Below are 21,920 nucleotides of genomic sequence, written 5' to 3'. Positions count from 1 at the left end.
CTAGTTTTCCCTCGAACCTTTCCAATTGCTTATGAGAAGATCAAGAGCTTCAAGGGTAGCTCCTCTACTTGGGACACGAGCAATCAATTTGATCTACCACCTTGCTGTATAGCTAGCACACCAATGGTGGTTGGAAGAAGAACTCCTTTCTTCTTGACTAGATAGATAGTTAATGGGAATTAGCTCACTTTCTCCTCTCTACTTGATGTGGTAGAGTAAGAAAGTTTAGAGAGAAATTCCAAACCTATTCTCTGCCCTAAGAGTGTTTATATAGAACCGTAATAAGAATCCACCTCCTTTTAGGTTTCCTAAAACACCCTTTAGAATAAGATTTAGGGAAATAGTCGAAAATAGCAACTATTGATATTTTCTCAATTCCCTGAGGAGGTGTCCAAACACCACGAAAATTGGCAGATATAATGTTTATTATATCAGAAACTAGCCCTCCAAAATTCAGCCCAATCCGAGTCCTAGAAGTACCCGAACCGGTCTAGGCCCAAAAACCCTGTTTTTGGCCTTTTTGTACTATCTTTGCCTAATTCCTTTTTAGGCCTATGAGATATGTTTATGGGACACTCCCATGATTATGTATCACTCCCACTAGTAATTTCCTAGATCAATTTGTCACTCTTATGTGTAACCCGTTGTAGGATCCGATCGAAGTTAGCCGCGAATTACTACGATCGTAGTTGGTCTCTAGCTACAACTCTACGATCCTTAAATCAATCGGACTTGATGATCTTCCACATCAATTATCCTATCCGACAAATTGTTCGCATTGTCACCTTGGTCGAAGGACATCTCCTTCAACTCCTTCACTCTTGACTTAAATCTGCCACAATCATAGCTCAACGCCTCTGAGTCACGTCGCTCCAGTCCTGCCAGGGCTTGCCCTCCAAAGGGCTCAACATCTGGAAATCCCAATCAAGTCTAAGCAATGCTTAAACTTGAAAGTTGTAACTGCCTTGGTCAACATATCTGCTGGATTATCTGTCGTAGACTCCTTCTTCATCATGATCTTCACTTCTTCAATCAAGTCCTTGATAAGATATACCTGACGTCAATTTATTTAGTTCTCTCGTGATAAATTTGATCTCTTGTCAAATGAATTGCACTCTGGTTGTCGCAGTAGACCTTTGTCACCTACTGCTTTAGGCTTAAATCACCAACTAAACGACTCAGCCATATTGCCTCCTTCACTGCTCTATTGCTGCCATGTGCTCAGCTTCCGTCGTAGACAGGACTATTACCGACTGTAGCACTGCTCTGCAACTTATGGCACTCCCTCCGAGTGTGAACGTATAGCCCGTCAGTGATGTCTTCCTATCAAGATCCCCCGTTATTTTCATATAGCTACAGTATTTTTTACAATTTGAGTGGTCGAAATTGAGGTAAACTCCAAAAACATCATATGAAATAGAGTTTCAAGACATATGAAACATATTGGATGAAAAAAATCACAACTCGTGCGAAAGAATTTGTTACACAGTTCGGTGCAGTTTCATATTACTACAGTTTCGTTTACAATTTGAGGGGTCGAAATTGAGGTAAAACCCTAAAACCATCATATGGAATGAAATTTTAGGAAATATGAAACATATTCGATGAAAAAAAATCACAACTCGTGTGAAAAAATTGTTACACAGTTTGGTCAAGTTTCATATTGCTACAGTTTAGTTTACAATTTGATGATCCGAAATTGAGGTAATACCCCAAAAACATCATACCGAATGGAGTTTTAGGACGTATGAAACCTATTGGATGAAAAAAAATCACGACTCGTGCGAAAGAATCTGTTACATAGTTTGGTGCAGTTTTGATATTGCTACAGTTTCGTTGACAATTTGAGGGGTCGAAATTGAGGTAAAACCCTAAAAACATCATATAGAATAGAGTTTTAGGACATATGGAGCATATTGGATGAAAAATATCACAACTCGTGCGAAAACTTTGTTAAACAGTTTGGTGCAGTTTTATATTGCTACAGTTTCTTTTACAATTTGAGGGGTCGAAATTGAGGTAAAACCTCCAAATTATCATACGGAATGGAGTTTTAGGACATACGAAACATATCAGATGAAAAAATCACAACTCGTGCGAAAAAATTTGTTACACAGTTTGGTATAGTTTCATATTGCTACAATTACAATTTGAGGGGCCGAAATTTAGGTAAAACTCTAAAAACATCATATGGAATGGAGTTTTAGGATATATGGAACATATTGGGTGAAAAAAATCACAACTCGAGCGAAAAATAATTGTCACACAGTTTGGTAGTGCTGCAATTTCGTTTACAATTTGAGGAGTCGAATTGAGTTAAAACCCCCAAATAATAATATGGAATGGAGTTTTAGGACATATGAAACATATTAGATGAAAAAAAATCATAACTCGTGCAAAAAAATTTGTTACACAGTTTTGTGCCTTTTCATATTACTATAGTTTCGTTTACAATTTGTGGGGTCGATAGAGTTTTATTTACAATTTGAGGGGTCATAATTGAGGTAAAACCCCAAAAACATCATATGGAATGGAGTTTAAGGACATATGAAACATATTAGATGAAAATAAGTCACGACTCGTGCGAAAGAATTGTTAAATAGTTTGGTGCAGTTTCATATTGCTACAATTTCGTTTACAATTTGAGGGGTCGAAATTGAGGTAAAGCCCCAAAAACATCATATGTAATGGAGATTTAGGACATATGTAACATATTTGATGAAAAACAATCACAACTCGTGCGAAAAAATTTGTTACACTGTTTGGTGTAGTTTCATATTGCTACGTTTACAATTTGAGGGGCTGAAATTTAGGTTAAACCCTTAAAACATCATATGGAATGGAGTTTTAGGACATATGGAACATATTGGGTAAAAAAAATCACAACTTGTGCGAAAAATAATTGTTACACAGTTTGGTACTACTACAGTTTCGTTTACAATTTGAGGAGTCGAAATTGAGGTAAAACCCCCAAAAAAATCATATGGAATATAGTTTTAGGACATATGAAACATATTGGATGAAAAAAAAATCACAACTCGTGTAAAAAAGTTTGTTACACAGTTTGGTCCAGTTTCATATTGCTACAGGTTCGTTTACAATTTGAAGGCCCGAAATTGAGGGAATACCCCAAAAACATCATACGGAATGGAGTTTTAGGACATATGAACCTATTGAATGAAAAGAATCACGACTCGTGCGAAAGAATTTGTTATACAGTTTGGTGCAGTTTTAATATTGCTACAGTTTCGTTTACAATTTGAGGGGTCGAAATTGAGGTAAAACCCCAAAAACATCATATGGAATAGATTTTTAGGACATAAGGAGGATATTGGATGAAAAATAACACAACTCGTGCGAAATATTTGTTAACCGGTTTGGTGCTGTTTTATATTGCTACAATTTCGTTTACAATTTGAGGGGTCGATTCAGTTTCGTTTACAATTTGAGGGGCCAAAATTGAGGTAAAACCCCAAAAACATCATACGTATTGAAGTTTTAGGACATTTGGAACCTATTGGATAAGAAAATCACAACTCGTGCGAAAAATTTCGTTACACAGTTTGGTGTAGTTTCATATTGCTTCAATTTCATTTACAATATATGGGTTCGATAGAGTTTTGTTTACAATTTGATGGGTCGAAATTGAGGTAAAACCGCAAAAACCTCATACGGGATGGAGTTTTAGGACATATGAAACTTATTGGATGAAAAAAATTACGATTCGTGCGAAAGAGTTTGTCACACAGTTTGGTGCAGTTTCATATTGCTACAGTTTCGTTTACAATTTGAGGGGTCGAAATTGAGATAAAACCTCCAAAACATCATATGGGATGGAGTTTTAGGACATATGAAACATATTGGATGAAAAAAAATCACAATTCGTGTGAAAAAATTTGTTACACAGTTTGGTGCAGTTTCATATTACTACAGTTTTGTTTACTATTTGTGGGGTCGATAGAGTTTTATTTATATCTTGAGGGGTCAAAATTGAGGTAAAATCCTAAAAACATCATATGAAATAGAGTTTTAGGACATATGAAACATATTGGATGAAAATAAATCACGACTCGTGCGAAAGAATTTGTTAAACAGTTTGGTGCAGTTTCATATTGCTACAGTTTCGTTTACAATTTGAGGGGTCGAAATTGAGGTAAAACCTCAAAAACACCATTTGTAATGGATTTTTAGGACACATGTAACATATTTGATGAAAAAAATAACAAATCATGCGAAAAAATTTGTTACACAGGTTGGTGCAGTTTCATATTGCTACAGTTTCGTTTACACTTTGAGGGGTTGAAATTGAGGTAAAACCCCCCAAAAACATGATATGGAATGAAGTTTTAGGACATATGGAACATATTGGGTGAAAATAAATCACAACTCGTGCAAAAAAAATTGTGACACAGTTTGGTGAAGTTTTACAATTTTTTTTTATAGTAAAAAAAATATGTTACATATGTCTAAAACTCCATTACATATGATGTTTTTTTTTATAGAAAAAAAAAGAAGTTTTTTTGATACTGATAAGCGGGAGAAGCCCGAACCGAATACAAAGAAATAAGAAACGAAAAAACAGCAAAGAAATCAAATTACATCATTTCATTAGCCCCACCCTTTCCTCATTCTCACTGTCCCTCTAGAGTCCGCATTAACAATGTCGACTAATTCCGCCGGCAATTGACTAACATTCAAGTGAGTTACTCCCGGTCCGAGCTTCCTCTTTGACAAGTAATCAGCAGCTTGGTTTGCTTCCTATAGACCTGAAAAACCCGAAAACTCCGAAATTGGCTCTTAAGCCTCTGAACTCTCTTCCATAAATGCCTCGCCAGCCATGGTAATTTCTAATGTGGTTTTTCATGAAGTAACTTGATATTCATCGGATCAAAAACAAGCTCAACTTCCTGCAGCCCGACACTAAGTGCTTACTCCAATCCCAACTCAACACCCTGTAGCTCATGTACAAAGATAGCTTGTCCATCACCCTGACCAGTGGCTTCTGTAACAGCAATCCCCTCCGAATCTCGAATAATGGCTCCATACCCCGCATCCACCTCGTACAGAGCACCATCGGTATTAATCATATATCTCCCTGCCATCGGCCGAGTCCATTTACATGAAGTATAAACCGACTTTTGAAGAGAGATAGTAGAATTCCAGCGATTGATGGTCCTCCAATTCTCCTCAGTATTTTCAAACTTTTTGGTAACGGTATTCAGCTTAAGCCGCACTTCATCACAAATAGTGTGAATAATCAGCCCAGGTGACATGACATTGCCTCTAAATACCCTGTTATTCCGCTCCTTAGAAATATGATAGACATAGGCATTTAAAAGCAAACGACCCACCCGGGCAGCAATGGAAAGCCCACCAAAGTGATTAAGCCACCACTGTAACTCCGCTTCCCAATCAACAGCACATACTCTCTGGAATCCCATCTTGCGTAATAGAGATTACCATATATTCTTTGTAACCGAACAACCAAAGAATAGGCGGAAATCCGTTTCTTCATCTCCCCCACAAAAAAAAAACACATGTAGTGTCTATAACCATACCCCAACTAGCCAGAAGAGATATAGTTTTGAGGCGACTTCGAAGGGCAAGCCACGTGATGAAACAATGTTTGGGTATTCCACCCGGTGACCATACTAAGGAAGTCCAGCTCAGTCGAGTTCCTCTGGGTCTAATTGCTTCATACGTCTCTTTATGAGTAAACTCTCCATTCTGGCTGGGCTTCCCCTTTCTTTAATATACTCCTCCAGACGACACATAAGTAGAAAAAAGCTTTCTCACATTCGCGTAGTAGGATTTTGAACTCCAACTTCTTAGGCTTCAAGATAAATGATTCTCAACCAAAATAATTACACACTAACCTATTGAATATAACTCTTCTAATAACAAAAGCGCCCACGGGTCTACAACAATCCAATATCACTTTCACACATTCAAAGAATGCACATTCAGCAAGAAAAAAATAAGTCCAGGAGGTACCTATACAATTGAAGTGGTTGTGTCAGCTAGATATTTCCAAGGGATCAAACACAAAAGTAAACTCTAAAGACCAACCACAAACACAAATACATATACAAGGACCAACAACAAATATAACAACAAACACCAATTACAAGTACAACCTGCAAGCACAATCCCAGCTACTAACAAAAAAAAACGTAAACTCTATTTGTGTTTAGTTTTTCGTTATTGTCGGCTGAAATAATTCTCAAAAAGATGTCGAGTTTATTGATGAGTACGTAAAGTACTCCATTTTTGGGCTTTTTTTTATAGTCTTTACATGTTAATTTTGATGAAGTTAATTAAGTTACATGGTTTTGCAGGAAACTCCCAAAAAGATAAAGAAGTTACTAATACAAGAAGTTCCTAAAGATTTGAGATAGATATATGAGTTGGTAACTATTAGAGATGAAGCTGGTTAAGAGAGGTGTGTGTCTGCAAGAAGACATATGTTAAGAGCTAAATGCTAAATAGTGAAAGGCTGTAGGGTTGGAATCAAACTACTAAAGAGTTACTGTTGCTGCCTAACTAAATTTAAAGTAATGCTGATGTCATAATTACGCCATCATTACGTCATCATTACGTCAGCATGAAGTCAGCATCCACTAATGGGTGAAATACTTAGGCGGTGCTGTTTCGGGAATTTGATGGGTTTTAGATTTTGAGATTTCTAAATAAGATGTGTTTCCTAAACCCACTTCTTTCCTAATTATTAATTGTTTCCAAAATCTTTAGCTATTGAGATATTATAAAAAGAGGTCTAACCCATACAATTAAAAACACACCTCGCCACCAACATTGAGAGCAATCTTAGAGGAGCAATACAAGAGCAATATTAGCTTCTTTTGAGTGTCAATTTGGGGAGATTCAAGAGCTTCATCGAAGACAAGTTTTGGAGAAAGACGAGGGTTCATCAAATATTAACCGGTTTTATCTGTTCTCTCTTCCTTTACTTGTTTATTATTAATTGAACCATGTATTTAATATCCATGGATTTCTAACTCTTCCACTAGGATAGAGGATGAAACCCTAACATGAGTATTTGAAATCTAATATCATATTTATTTTATTATCTCTTGTTAATGTGCTTAATGTTTCATAATTAATCGTACTTCGGTTAGTCTGATAAACTAACAACTTGGATTTGAATTGCAATATATTTTAAGTAAAGTGGGTTATGGGTTTTGATCATTGTTAAAGTGTTTAATTGTCTTATTTTCCGAAAATTGGAGATTGATTTCTAACAATTTTTGAGTTATCAAAAGAGGGATAATAATTTGAATTAGATATTAGATTCGAATATGATTGTTAGTGGTGAATTCCAATATCCTAGATTTACAAACTAATAGTTTTTCATCACAACTTTATTTTGTTTTCTAAGTTTCAATTTTTAGTTTTCCAAACATCTTCTCAAAATTAACTACTTTCTTTCCTAGTTTATTAGTCAGTTTTAGGTTTAAACTTAATTTCGAACATATCCTCGTGGGATCGACTTCGTAATACATACCATATTCACATACGGTTCGTGCACTTGCGAGTTTTAATTTAGTCTAGTTAGTTTATCATCTAGGTTCACTAGATTTCACATCAAGTTTTTGGCGCCGCTGCCGGGGATTTGTTTTTAGGAATTGTTTCTAAATTTTGAATTGATTTTTAAACTAGTTAGTTTAGGAATTTATTTGCTTTCTAAAAAGAAAAAAAATCACAAAAATATTTTATTTCTAAATTTTTTTAGGAGCTTTCTAAATTCTGGTTTTTTGTGATTGTTTCAGATTTAGCAAAGAAAAAATTCACAAAATATTTTATTTCTATTTTTTTTAGGAGCTTTCTAAATTCTGGTTTTTTGTGATTGTTTCAGATTTAGCAAGAAAAAAAAAAGCCTCGGATTTGAACACTTAAGGGAATAGTGGTCCGGGTCGTCTGCAAAGGTCATCGCCCGTCTAGAACGGGAGGTAATTTTTCTGATCACCCACGAATCTCCTGTAAGTGGATAATTGTGTGAATTTGTTTGCCTCATTGTTTTGCCGAACTGTTTAGTGTAAGCATTTTAGTAAGGGCACAAAACCCAATTACAAGATAGGAGTTCGGATTTCATCACCGTTCTCTTGCCCATTTAGGAAACAACATTCGCGATCCTAAGCCTTGTTAATAATTAAAATCTGATTTAGACAGTAACCCTAGGGTATCGAGCTCATAGGACCTTCATAAACAACACGGGAACTCGATTTTTATCTGGGCATTCTCAGAAGAAAGTGTGTGAGCAATTCTTGTCAAAAAGGCCGCCTCGAGAAGAGGAAACGTTTGCCAAAGGAAGACGGTTGTTACAACGTTCATCGTTGGCTGTCTTCCTGGAGAATTGTTTACCGTCTACTTTGATCGAGTAATCCTTATAACAGTCATAGTTCAAGTGTTGTGGCGAAGTAGGAGCTGTCTAGATTACTAGACAAATCTGACAAGCCATTCACTAAATCTACGTCTAATAACTTGTTGCTAGATTCTGTTTAGGTTGCTTGGTGGAGTCAGCTTGATTGTGCTTGTTTCCTTAGGATCTTCGTAGTGAATCTTTGGTTTTCGGAAAAAAAATATTGCCTTCTCTGTCCGTGTCAGTTTATGCCACCTAGACCTCGTGATCACTTAGGTCGTTTCATTAAAAGATATCAAGGAAGTGAATTTGTTGAAGTAATGGGTGAGAACATAGATCAACGTAGGATTGAGAATGCTCCACTAACCCTAAGAGAGTACATGTACCACACAAGGACTAGTCGTTCGTCGTGTATTCAGTTGCCTGTCACCACAACTCATTTTGAGCTAAAACCGGGTATGATCCAAATGTTGCCTATTTTCCTTGGTGCGGAAAACGAGAATCCCTATCACCATATTAGGGAATTTGAGGAGATTTGTTCAACCATGAAATATAGAGATATGTCTGAGGATGAGTTAAAACTGAGGTTGTTTCCCTTCTCATTGAAAGAGAAAGCTAAATCTTGGTTGCACGCTTTGCAACCTGAGCCGATCTGTCATTGGGAAGAGTTAACCACAACCTTTCTTCAAAAGTTCTTCCCTAAACACAAAATCGCTACCATTAGGCAAAATCTTGCAGGTTTTGTGCAGCAAGATGGAGAGTCCCTTAGTAGTTATTTAGAGAGGTTTAACGACCTCCTCTTACAATGCCCTCACCATGGTTTCGAGAAAATACGATAAGTCCAGATTCTCTATGATGGACTAGATTATCAAACTAAAACCATGGTTGACTCATTCTGCAATGGTGGATTTGTGAATAAAACAGCGGAAGAGGCAATGGAGTACCTCTATGATGTGGCAGAGAAATCTCACCAATGGGAACCCTTTAAAGAGCCTAGGAGGACTGTAGCTAACAATGGGGGCATATACCATATAGAATCCCATCCAGCTTTTGTCGATTTAGCAAAAATAGAGGCCGTTGAAATGGGTAAACAAAAGTCTTCTGTCGAGTCTAGGGGCACACCAAATCCGGTTATGAGTGTAGGTAATGAACTAGTAAGTTACCCATGTTCGGTTTGTGAAGATCCTACACACACGTGTAACCGATGTACCTTATTCTTTAGTGAACATGAACAAGCCAATGCTCTCTATCAGAATCAAAGGTATGAGAACAAACAAAGGTTTGATCCATTCTCTAACACCTACAACCCAGGGTGGAGAAAGCATCCTAATTTCTCATGGTCCAATGGACAATCTCATATCACTCAATCCGAGAGTATTCCTAATCCTCCAGGCTTCCCTAAAGAACCAATTGTGTCAACTCTTGCCACCCAACAAAAGTTGTTATCTTTAGAAGAATCTCTATCATTACTCGCCTAGAGTAATGCTCAGCTGAATCAGAGTACTGCTCGGTTCCAAGAAACAACAACTCAGATGATGAACTCCCAAGCTCAGTCCATTCTAAAAGTAGAGGCACAAATAGGTCGTTTGGTTAATACACTAAGTGCGAGGGAACCAGGTAATTCCCTAGCCAACCTCAACCAAACCCAAAAGGAGTGTTTGAAAGTAGTTCTTCAAAGACAAAAGAACTAGTACAGGCAGTCACTACACTTAGGAATGGAAAAGTTATAGGTGTTGAACCTGAAAAGTGTAAAACTACCACCTCACCCACCAAGGATCTAATAGATAGTGAGCCACCTTATAAGGGTATAGACGAGAGTTCACCTGAGAGAATCCGTACCGTTCCAGCTCCTTTTCCTGAAAGGTTAGCTGCGGATAGAAAGGCTGCAAATGCTAATGAATTAATGGATATTTTTAAAGAAGTAAAAATTAGCATTCCACTACTCGATGCAATCAAGCAAATTCCTGCTTATGCAAAACTCCTAAAGGAATTGTGTACTCATAAGCGTAAACCACAAGTACACAAGAAGGTTTTTTTAACTGAGATGTCAACTCCATCATTAAAGAGCAGAAACTCCCGCCTAAGTATAAGGACCCTGGTAGCCCGACACTTCCCTGCACTATGGGGGATCATCATATAGAGCGTGCTTTACTTGATTTAGGTGCCAGTGTCAACCTTTTGCCTTACACAGTCTATTTACAGCTAGGATTAGGAGAGATGAAACCCACATCTGTAATGCTTCAATTAGCTGATCGTTCTGTAAGACGTCCCACGTGGTATTGTTGAGGATGTATTAATTAAAGTGGGTGTTCTCATTTTTCCTGTTGACTTCATAGTCTTAGATACTGAGCAAGTCGAAAATGTCAATAGCCAAATCCCAATTATCTTAGGTCGGTCATTCCTTGCTACGTCAGATGCAATCATTTTTTGTATAAGTGGGTTGTTGAAGATGTCATTTGGTAGCATGAAAATCGAATTAAACATTTTCAATGCTGGACTGCGCCCATCTAATCCTGATGAATTTGATGAGGCAGACCTAATTGAGTTGTTAGTTCAAGATTTTCTACCGACCACATTGTCTCAAGATCCACTAGAGCTCCTTTTAGCCTACTTTGAGACAGCCGCTAAGGAAGAAGAGGTCCAGGAAGTAAACGTTGTGTTAGAATCAACTCCAGTTTTAGATCACCTCAAGTGGAAAGCCAAACCTGAACCTCTAGAAGTCAAACCATTGGTACCTGACTCAGCCGTTTTAGAACCACCTAAGTTAGACCTAAAACCACTGCCTGACACACTTAAGTATGCCTATTTAGGTTCCACTGAGTCGTTGCCTGTTATAATTGCTTCAGACTTAGATCAAGAACAGGAAGATAAAGTGTTAGATGTCCTTAAGAAACACAAAGAGGCGATAGGATGGTCAGTAGCTGATATTAAGGGAATAAGTCCTTCTGTGGTACAACATCGGATCTATTTAGAAGATGATGCTAAAACATCTCGTGAACCACAGAGAAGGTTAAATCCTGCCATGAAAGAGGTTGTTAGGACCGAGGTTATGAAACTTTTAGATGCAGGTGTCATTTACCCAATCTCTGATAGCTTATGGGTCAGCCCAGTTCAAGTAGTACCTAAAAAGACAGGTATCACAGTAGTAGAGAATGAGAATCACGAGTTAGTACCCACCCGTGTTCAGACGGGATGGCGTATGTGTATTGACTACAGTAAGCTGAATACCGCAACTAGGAAAGATCATTTTCCTCTTCCTTTTATAGACCAGATGCTAGAGAGGTTAGCCGGACATGAGTATTATTGTTTTCTTGATGGATATTCCGGTTATAACCAAATCGCCATAGCACCTGAGGATCAAGAGAAAACCACTTTCACTTGTCCTTTCGGGACGTTCGCCTATCGTCGTATGCCGTTTGGGTTGTGTAATGCACCAGCTACCTTTCAACGGTGTATGCTTAGTATATTCTTTGACATGGTAGAACGTTTTCTCGAAGTTTTCATGGATGACTTTTCTGTGTTCGGGTCCTCCTTTGATGAGTATCTTCACCATCTTACCCTCGTCCTTCAAAGGTGTAAAGAGAAAAATTTAGTGCTCAATTGAGAGAAGTGTCATTTCATGGTTAAGTCTGGTATAGTGTTGGGACATGTTGTTTCGTCTAGGGGCATAGAAGTTGATAGAGCGAAAGTAGATCTTATTTCCAAACTCTGAATTCCGAAATCTGTTAGAGATATCCGCTCGTTTCTTGGTCACGCCGGTTTTTATCGTCGCTTCATCAAAGATTTTAGTGAAAATGCTAGACCCCTCAGCAACTTACTTGCTAAAGAGAGTACTTTTATCATTAATGAAGCATGCATTGAAGCGTTTGATAAACTTAAGAAATCATTAACTTCTACCCCCATCATCAAGTCTCCTGATTGGAATGCACCTTTTGAAATCATGTGTGATGCTTCAGATTATGCCATTGGTGCTATCTTAGGGCAACGCCATGATAGAGCACCTTCGGTGATCTATTATGCAAGTAAGACTTTAGATGGAGCCCAACTAAACTACTCCACCACTAAAAAGGAGTTGTTGGCAGTTGTATATGCGTTAGATAAGTTTCATTCCTACCTCATCGGATCTAAGGTCATAGTTTACACAGATCATGCCGCTCTGAAGTATCTTCTTTCCAAAAAGGATGCTAAACCGCGTTTGATTAGGTGGATTTTATTGTTAAAAGAGTTTGACCTTGAAATTCGAGACAAAATGGGTACCGAGAATGTTGTAGCCGACCACCTATCACGCATAATAGTTGAGTCTAGAAATGATGAGAGACCTATCCTTGACACTTTTCCGGATGAACAACTCTTTTCCATCAACCAGTTACCATGGTTTGCTGACATTGTGAATTATTTAGCAACTGGTCAGATACCCGAGAAATGGTCTAAACAAGATAGGAATAAATTTTTCTCAGAGGTCAAACATTTCTTTTGGGATGATCCATATCTATTCAAGCATTGTCCCGATCAAATCATTCGTAGGTGTCTCCTTGATAGTGAGATCATGAGTGTGCTCAACTTTTGTCACTCTGGAGCGTGTAGAGGGCATTTTAGTGCGAACAAAAACCGCTGCAAGATATTGCAGTGTGGTTTCTATTGGCCAACCATTTATAAGGACTCTCATGAGTACTGTAAGAGTTGTGATAGATGACAGAAACTAGGAAAAATCACCCGTCGTAACATGATGCCACTAAATCCCATATTAATAGTCGAAATATTTGATGTGTGGGGTATAGATTTTATGGGTCCGTTTCCTAGTTCATATGGAAATCTCTATATTTTAGTAGCAATCAACTACGTGTCTAAGTGGGTGGACGCAATACCAACTAGAACGAATGATCTCCATGTGGTGATTAAGTTTGTCAAAGAATATATCTTTTCTCGGTTTGGTACACCGAAGACCATTATAAAAAGAGGTGGGTGGACGCAATACCAATCTAGGATATTAGAATATATCTTTGGCTATTGAGATATTATAAAAAGAGGTCTAACCCATACAATTAAAAACACACCTCCACCACCAACATTGAAAGCAATCTTAGAGGAGCAATACAAGAGCAATATTAGCTTCTTTTGAGTGTCAATTTTGGGAGATTCAAGAGCTTCATCGAAGACAAGTTTTGGAGAAAGACGAGGGCTTCATCAAATATTAATCCGGTTTTATCTCTTCTCTCTTCTTTTACTTGTTTATCATTAATTGAACCATGTATTTAATATCCATGGGATTCTAACTCTTCCACTAGGATAGAGGATGAAACCCTAACATGAGTATCTGAAATCTAATATCATATTTATTTTATAATCTCTTGTTAATGTGCTTAATGTTTCATAATTAATCGTACTTCGGTTAGTCTATTAATTTAACAACTTGGATTTGAATTGCAATATATTTTAAGTGAAGTGGGTTATGGGTTTTGATCATTGTTAAAGGGTTTAATTGTCTTATTTTCCGAAAATTAGAGATTGATTTCTAACAATTTTTGAGTTATCAAAAGAGGGATAATAATTTGAATTAGATATTAGATTCGAATATGATTGTTAGTGGTGAACTCCAATATCCTAGATTTACCAACTTATAGTTTTTCATCACAACTTTATTTTGTATTCTAAGTTTCAATTTTTAGTTTTCCAAACATCTTCTCAAAATCAACTATTTTCTTTCCTAGTTTATTAGTTAGTTTTAGGTTTAGACTTAATTTCGAACATATCCTCGTGGGATCGACTTCGTAATACATACCATATTCACATACGGTTCGTGCACTTGCGAGTTTTAATTTAGTCTAGTTAGTCTATTATCTAGGTTCACTAGATTTCATATCATTTATCACCTCTTTGAGACGATCAAAAGCTCCATAACATGATAGTCCTGTGAAACATTCGACGCAATAACTATATGCGCCAGCAACTGAAACACAAAAAGTTATATAAGCAAAAGTTTATACCATTATAAATAGGTGATCTATTACGAACATACTATGAAAAGCCATACCTTCAAGAAGTTAAACCGTGAAAGCTTAAGGGCATGAATCAGCAATAATTATAAAGGAGCACAACCTGATTCTTGCTGGCTCTTCTTCCATCGATCGGGCAATCTCCATCAAAAGCTACCAATTCAGCAGTGTGTTTGTCCTTTTACTAAGAACCAACGTATCCTCTTCATTTTTACAAACCTCACCTTCTGCTTTACAATTGAGTTCCTCCTTGAAGTTTTTCCACTACAGTCTAAATAGTTCTAGAGAATTTGCCCAAACCAATCTTCCTACGTGTTTTTAAGGAATTTGCAGACATATTAATTTTCAGTATTATACTAGAATATTTAAAGAAACAAGTGAAAGTTAGGGTCCAACCGAGAAAGGTGGCCACTACATTACTTCTGTATTTATCTCATTGGATTCATATAACAGAAAAAAAAGTGAAGCGACTTAATCCTAATTGCACAACAAGACCCATACAGATAAAATGCCGTTATGGTTAATACGAAAAATGCCAGCATAAAATAAATTATGATATATATTGAAGTTTATAGGTTTATTAATACTTGAGACATCAAAAACTCCATAGACATGATATAACTACGAAATTTTTCCACATCATCGTAGTTGCACCAGCCCAAATGAAGGCCTCTTTCGTTTTTTACTTTTCATGGATTCCTGAATCAACTATGTGCTCGTGCACAATGTCGAGAGGGATTGCAGAGGGATCATTGGTGATTTTCATAGATTCCTGACGCAAAAATTTTAGGGCCACTTAAAATCTTAATTGAGCAACAAGACCCACATACATAAATGGCGTATTATTCTCAAGGTCTTCTCCGAAACAACGCTAAAATTTATATGTTGACGATACAAGTCATACCTATACTCTTACTCCCCATTGTCAAGGATTGTGACCAAAGCACTTAATTTCAAGCGCATCACACTTTTCAACCCTATGAACCTGCTTTATCCTGTCATACACAGAAAAATAGAAGTGTTCTTGATCATGAACAAAATCTTTACTGCTGTTTGAAGATATAAAACACGGTGTATCTAACAATAAATAAATCTCAATTGTACAACTCATTCGATACAAATCCTAAACTTAATTGAACCAAAGTATGAAAGAATTTAGAGCTTCAACTTTGAAATTACATGATAGGGTTACTGACTTTCATGCATTTCTCTTCCAAAATAAATTCTTAGCCAGAGGTAAGTGCGAACTCATCAATATTACTAGTTACATAATTGCCAATTTTTCAAAATCTATGGAAATTAATGTTCATAGAATTGTGAAACTTTCATTTCTGAGATTGCAAAGATATACCAATCATATTAGTTACATTAATGGGCAGATCCATACCAAGATCATTCTGCATCCAGAAACATTCAACCATAATGCATCCAAACCGCAACCAAGGTTTCATTGTTTTCTCCACTTTACCTTCTATAATCTAAACTTATATAAGTTCATGAGATGCAAAAGGTTGATAGAAAGATATGAATAACATGAAAAATACACAAGCTTTGGTTGTTTACTTCTGCGGAGCTATGACGTCATCCTTACGGCAACCACTGCAATATTAAACGAACAATTCAAAGAGGTAATAGCTTATTCAACTTGCAGTCACTTAGGCTATTTGATCTTTGCTTGCAGCATCTCTAGCTCTTCGGTTAACGTCTACCAATACCATCAAGAGGGATGAAATACATGTGAGCACCAAAAAAAGAACCTTATCATATGCCGGTCAGAGTTTCCAATCTACCTATGAAGCAAGAGAAATGTAAAAATTGTAGCTGCTAGTAGCTTCAAATGCATGTACAATCACACCGTGTGCCCTTACTTGGCAAAGCCACACAAGCAAGTCCTTACAACGAACAAACTTCCACCCATGTTATCCTTGGAAACCAAGAGATCGACGTTTTTCATCTACCAGTATCTATTAGTTCAACTGAAGTTCTAAATAAAGATGAGATGAGAAAACAAGAAACAATGTTTCCACCTGTAATAGCGTCAGAAGGATAAAAAAGATGTTCATAAACCACTCTCGGAGCCCTGGTTCAGGAACGCTAGAAGCTTCAAAGGTCATTGGTAGAACATCATGCTTTTGGTTCTAACCTGATATACTGCATAACACAAGGAGCAATAGTTAATATTGGCGTACATGAACAAACAACTTAATCAGCTACTACTTTGCAGTGTGCTTGTCCTACCAGAGAGACCTAATGTTAAAGATTCGACCTATTATCTTATATTCCTTAAATGACCAATCATTGATTTCTGCTTTACAATTCAATCCCCTTTTAATGTTCTTCCACAAAGACAAAATAGGTGTACGTAATTCATGAAGAAAGTGATTCGTTATTTGTTACTATAACATTCCATAGAATTTATAACGAACTGAACTTTCAAGGGTTCACTTGAGCATAAGTGACAAGTTGCCTCCTATGCAACGAATCCTTGTTAGTGTTGCCAAGTTCTCAAATTTCATGGAAGAATAGATTGATTGAACAACCGAAAAAACTTGTTTATTGAATCATACTTTTTCGCTACATACTGAAGATTCTACCATCAACTGAAATGCAAAAAATGGAAGAGAGAAATCAAAAAGGCAGACTCCATCTACCGATTATTATTAACCATCGTGTTAACTGTGATTACTTCAAACCAGTTTCAAGGCAGTGATTGTAATATCCCATGTTTGTAAGGTTAGTTGAGGGACTATTCGACAATTGGGTCAAGTCAAAAGAGGGGCAAATCAGCAAAGAGGACAATTTAGGGGGTATTTTGCGAACAGGCCAAAACCAGGGACTAAACTGTAAATTCGACAGATTTAATTGAAAACAAAAATCTGATTTTCTTTTATCTTGTTCGACCGAGTGAGTTAGGGTTTCAATTTGGGTTCAAAAAAATCGATCAAAAAGGGAAATATCAGGTGAAATTCATTGGGGAAATTCGAATTACTTGTATAGTAAGTATTAGTAATGGTTAATCTCTTGATTTTAGTTCGAATCTTGGAAGAAATTTCGTTTTCTCTCTCTAATATGTTTGAAGTGAGTTTTAATGGAGTTGTTTTCTTTTCACTTGAGGAAACAGGTGAATTAGGGAAGGATTTAGCTAAGATTGATCAAAGAGAGACCATCACAACTCAAATTCATCCCAATCAAGGTAAGAAACCAATGAATTAGATGTTTTGATGTCAAAATTCTTAATTCTAGGGTTTAAGGTTTATGAAATTTGAGGGTTTTGATGATTCATGTTGTTTTAGGGTTTATATGATTGGGAATTGATTAATTTTAGTATATGAACAACTTTAGAGAAATTATTTGATATAATTTGTCGATCGATCGATTGCCAACTCGAGGGACTGAATTTAGTCTACTGTCCGAGCCTTTCTGGGCTTTATATGTTACTTGGACGGACTTTCCCGAAACACAAAAGTCGTAGATTAGGATGTTAGCTTTCCGAAATGGTATGGTACAACTCGATTCGATGTCGGAAGAGAGAGTTACGACTGTTTTACTAAACAACGCGCTATTCAGCAAATCTGAAAACTGCCCACTGTTTTTACTGTATTAGATAGTCATAGAGGTTCCAACAGATGTTTGAGTCTTCATCAATATTGTAGCTCGTCTTGTGAAGATTCCAGAAAGGTACGGTACAAGTCGTTTCGATCTCGGACGAGAGAGTTATGGCTGTTTTAACGAACAATGCGCAGTTAGGAGAATTCTGCTTTGTTGTTGTTCGTATTTTACAAATTTCAAAGGCGGTTCACTTGGATTTTGGGGAATACATTTAATAACTAAATGTTAAGGACATAAGTAAGTTCAAACACTGATTGGTTGACCCTAAGTGCAGATGGTATGAAAGATATAAGATCGATCGAAATTCGGTTAAGTCGAAGTCTTCCAAATTATGGGTTTCTTTTGTGTTCTTGTTTAAGTTTTATTGTTTTCTTTTTTTATAATCTTTAAGTTATACCAAGGTTCTTACCGAAGAACCTAATGTATATTTGTTTCGTTTATGGTTTGGTAGAGGGGGAGCCGGAGCATTTCGTGAACGATTTGGCTACGGTTGCAGCGAAGGAGGACAGAGTCCTGAATCGCTAGGTAGGGGTTCTAAATCCTTTATCCAGCATGGTTTTATAGATAATGAATATGCTAGATTCTATAGTTGTATATGCGCCATTATAACTAGAGTTTAGGTAGCATGAAACTCGATTTTAAGTGATGAACTGAATATGCGTGAATGGTTTTAACTGTGATATGAGAAATGTTTTCGAACTGATTTTACGATGATTGCGAACTACTGGGGATTTTCTTGTATGTAGCATGAAACCCGACTGCGGATTATGTCAACCTACGGGCACGTAGCCATTGAGGGTAGGATGACATGTGGACAGGGTTGTGACCCGTGTGAGACCGGTGAGGTGGGCGACACTAGTCATGAGACCTGTGGGAGTAGAGTGCTTCACTTGCTGGCCATTGGTGCTCGTGCCTCCAGTTCGAGGCTCAGGGACGTACACCTGACCGCTCGCCTAGGAGGTGACATTGATTTGGATCCCTCTGCTTTGTGGCGATATGACTCTTGGTTGTTCCACTTCCGTGTTTGATAAGATAATAAATTGAATATGAATATTGATTTTGATAAATGAATGAAACTGATTTTGAAAGATCGCATTAGATGCATGACAGGGTACCGAAGAGAATGAGGTTCAGGTCCTTCCATGGTAATTGGGGGGCGGCTCTCTTATTCGAACTCGGTGATCAAAAACGTATTTAGATACTTAAGGTATATATGTATCATGAGGTAAACTCTTCAATGATTGCGGAGTCCCTTAGTGGGAGAGGGACTTACCGGGTAGGGGTAAGTCTCTTTCTCGAGGAGACGTAGTGCATTAGTTAGTGCCATAAATGGGCTGGTACTATCTAACGCACTCTAGGTTCTCCTGAGGAACTCTCCTCTTATTGGGAGCGCACCATGGGTGGGCAGCTAATCACTGCTATTGCTTGCTAGATTAAGGAAAAATGGTTTTGTATATAGTATATATGGTAATTGGTTTGATAACTCTATTTGTCATGATGTTTACAACTTATTAAATGAACTTTTGAAAACGTGATGGGTTTTGGATTGGTCTTCTACCAGAATAACTCGTGTCGGTGAGTAGTCTGACCCCCTACCAATTGTTAGTGTGCAGGTGCTTTGTCGTAGTCTCGAGGCGGAGTTGTATTCCAGCCGGTGATCTTGTTTGACGAGGCTAGAGGTGTTGCGTCGTTTTCTTTGGTTTTCGTTTATTGGCTTCTCGTTATTTTAAAGTTATGTATTTATTGCAGAAACCAAACTATAATATGTATATACGTAATACTTAGAGTTGTTTATAGATTGTATCGTTGTTTATGAGGCTTTTATATTTTTGTGGTACGGGTTTCGACCCGAAACTGAGTTGAGTTTGTTTAGCTTCCGCTCGATAGTTTATTTCTTTGTGTATGCGAATGTATGGTTTGCATGACAGGTTTTACATGTGCGACTGGTTCGATTTACAGAGGAGACTCTGTCGGATTTCTGTCCCGTCTGTGAATTGCCGGGGCGTGGTCGTGTCTATTTTGGGACACGGGGCGTCACAGTGATACCTTCCTGGAGATATTGAAAAGTGGAGTGGTACTTCTAACAACAAACTTACAAAACACAGGAATAAAACATTTACAGGTTTCACTTTAACACAAATGAAAGTCTTATATGCAAAGAATCGTTGTTAGTGTCGCCAAGTTCTCCAATTTAATGGAAAAATAATTTGATTCAACAACCAAAAAAACTTTATTGAATCATATTTTTTCTCTGATACTGAAGCATCAACTTAAATGCAAAAAAAAGGTGAAAAGCAAAAGGCAGACTCCATCAGCTGATTCTCATTAACCATCGTGTCAAGTGTGATTACTTTTCTAAGTTGTTCCAGCTGTTCCACAACAGTGATACCTTCTAGAAGATGCTAAAAAGCGGAATGATAGTTGTAACAACAAACTTATAAAACCTTTTCTTAGTTTTCCCAAAGACGAAGACACTCAGAAAAGTTTAATCAACCACAACATTTTAAAATAGCACTATCAGCTTCAAAAAATCAGGTAACAGTCCTCGATACGAAATTGCGCTGCCATATTCAGTGCTATAGAGATCTGAAAGACAGATAAATTATCAAGATTCTATAAGCACATTAGAAGAAATGAAAAGAAAAGCAAAGAATCAAACCTTGCTAGCAAGTAAGAAAGGCGGCCAGTGTATTAACTTCAGTCTGTTATAAGATGTATGCCGAATTAGTAACAACTCCATTGCCCTGGATTTATAAAATAAAAGCAAGAAAAGCGAAGGCAATTTAACCTACTTGCACAATAAGACCCACCAAATTTCCTCAAAATGACAACATACCTACCTTCTCAGGAAGAGATACGAGGAGTCAAGTCTGTTAACATGCTTAAATAAAACCAATAGCAGTAAATTGGATGCCAAATCAATGCAGCCAATCAACATAAAAGGATTTTAAAGCAACACAGTATGATCTGAATTTGCAACTTCAAGAAATTCAGTCGCATGAGTGGTTGATTAATTAGATCTTGCTTGTAACGCCTGGAATTTCTAGAAGAAATGTGACTAAATCAATCATCATGTTTAAGTGAACTGACACATGCTAAATTAAATCTATAATGATAATGAAGATAGAAAAAAAGTAATGATTTCGCATGTGTCAGAGAACACTGAAAAGGTAGAGAGAGAAAGAGAATAAAATCGACTCCAAGAAGGCCGATGTGAAAGCACTGCTGGCAGAAAAATACGGTCTTCACCCCACTTGCTTCTAATATCCCTACTCAAAATATTGTCTTACGTGGTGAGTAACAAACTCCACTCCAACTCATAGAAGTTTTTTGTTAAAAGCGTAGCAGTAGATACAAAACTAATTTCAATCTCAAATATTTAAACATTTTCAAAATATGCCAAGGAAAATTATAAAAGGGCTGAAAATCTCGGATGAAAATGGATCAAAATTGGTAATGGATGCCCACGACAAGTCGTCCATTTCTCTTTACAAAAATGAACTGCTCTACCTTAGCCGTCCATCAACCATTTTGTCCCATTGTCGGTTGAGCTCCAATACTCTTCCATCAACTTTGATATCCGAATCACTTATCTCAGTTTCACCCATTACAAAACAAGAGTGCTGCTTAGCTAACCTGTGCTTCTCAAAAAATTCCAAATACCTCAGATATTTGAGGACTCTTCGAAGTAGGCAAAGTTCTAGTTTACAAATAACTGTTTATACTAATCCAGAGGTGAAGCAAATTATATTTCAACTTTAATAATGTCTATCATTATACGTCGATAAATTTTACAAATAACCTCTTAAAATAATTCAGATGCAAACCAATTTCAGTAGTTGTTCTCAAAATAAAAGACATGATTAGCACATTATCATTTTCTCTCGAAATCGTCATTTTACAAATTAATCTATGAGAAAGTCTACATATTGTAAGATCAA

At 37.0% G+C, this 21,920-nt stretch overlaps 1 long non-coding RNA gene across 1 annotated transcript; it reads left to right on the top strand.

The window, feature by feature from the left end:
* The first annotated feature begins 17,264 nt into the window (after positions 1–17,264).
* On the top strand, positions 17,265–18,506 carry LOC147538025 (uncharacterized). Its single transcript, XR_015225206.1, has 3 exons — positions 17,265–17,366; positions 17,492–17,563; positions 18,431–18,506. It is a non-coding gene; the product is annotated as an uncharacterized LOC147538025 (long non-coding RNA).
* The last annotated feature ends 3,414 nt before the right edge of the window (positions 18,507–21,920 follow it).

This window comes from Eschscholzia californica, unplaced genomic scaffold, assembly GCF_041429995.1.
Source record: "Eschscholzia californica isolate CP2 unplaced genomic scaffold, dmEscCali1.0.p SCAF_5, whole genome shotgun sequence".
NCBI lineage: Eukaryota > Viridiplantae > Streptophyta > Magnoliopsida > Ranunculales > Papaveraceae > Eschscholzia > Eschscholzia californica.
This window is presented reverse-complemented; position numbering and strand designations above follow the sequence as displayed.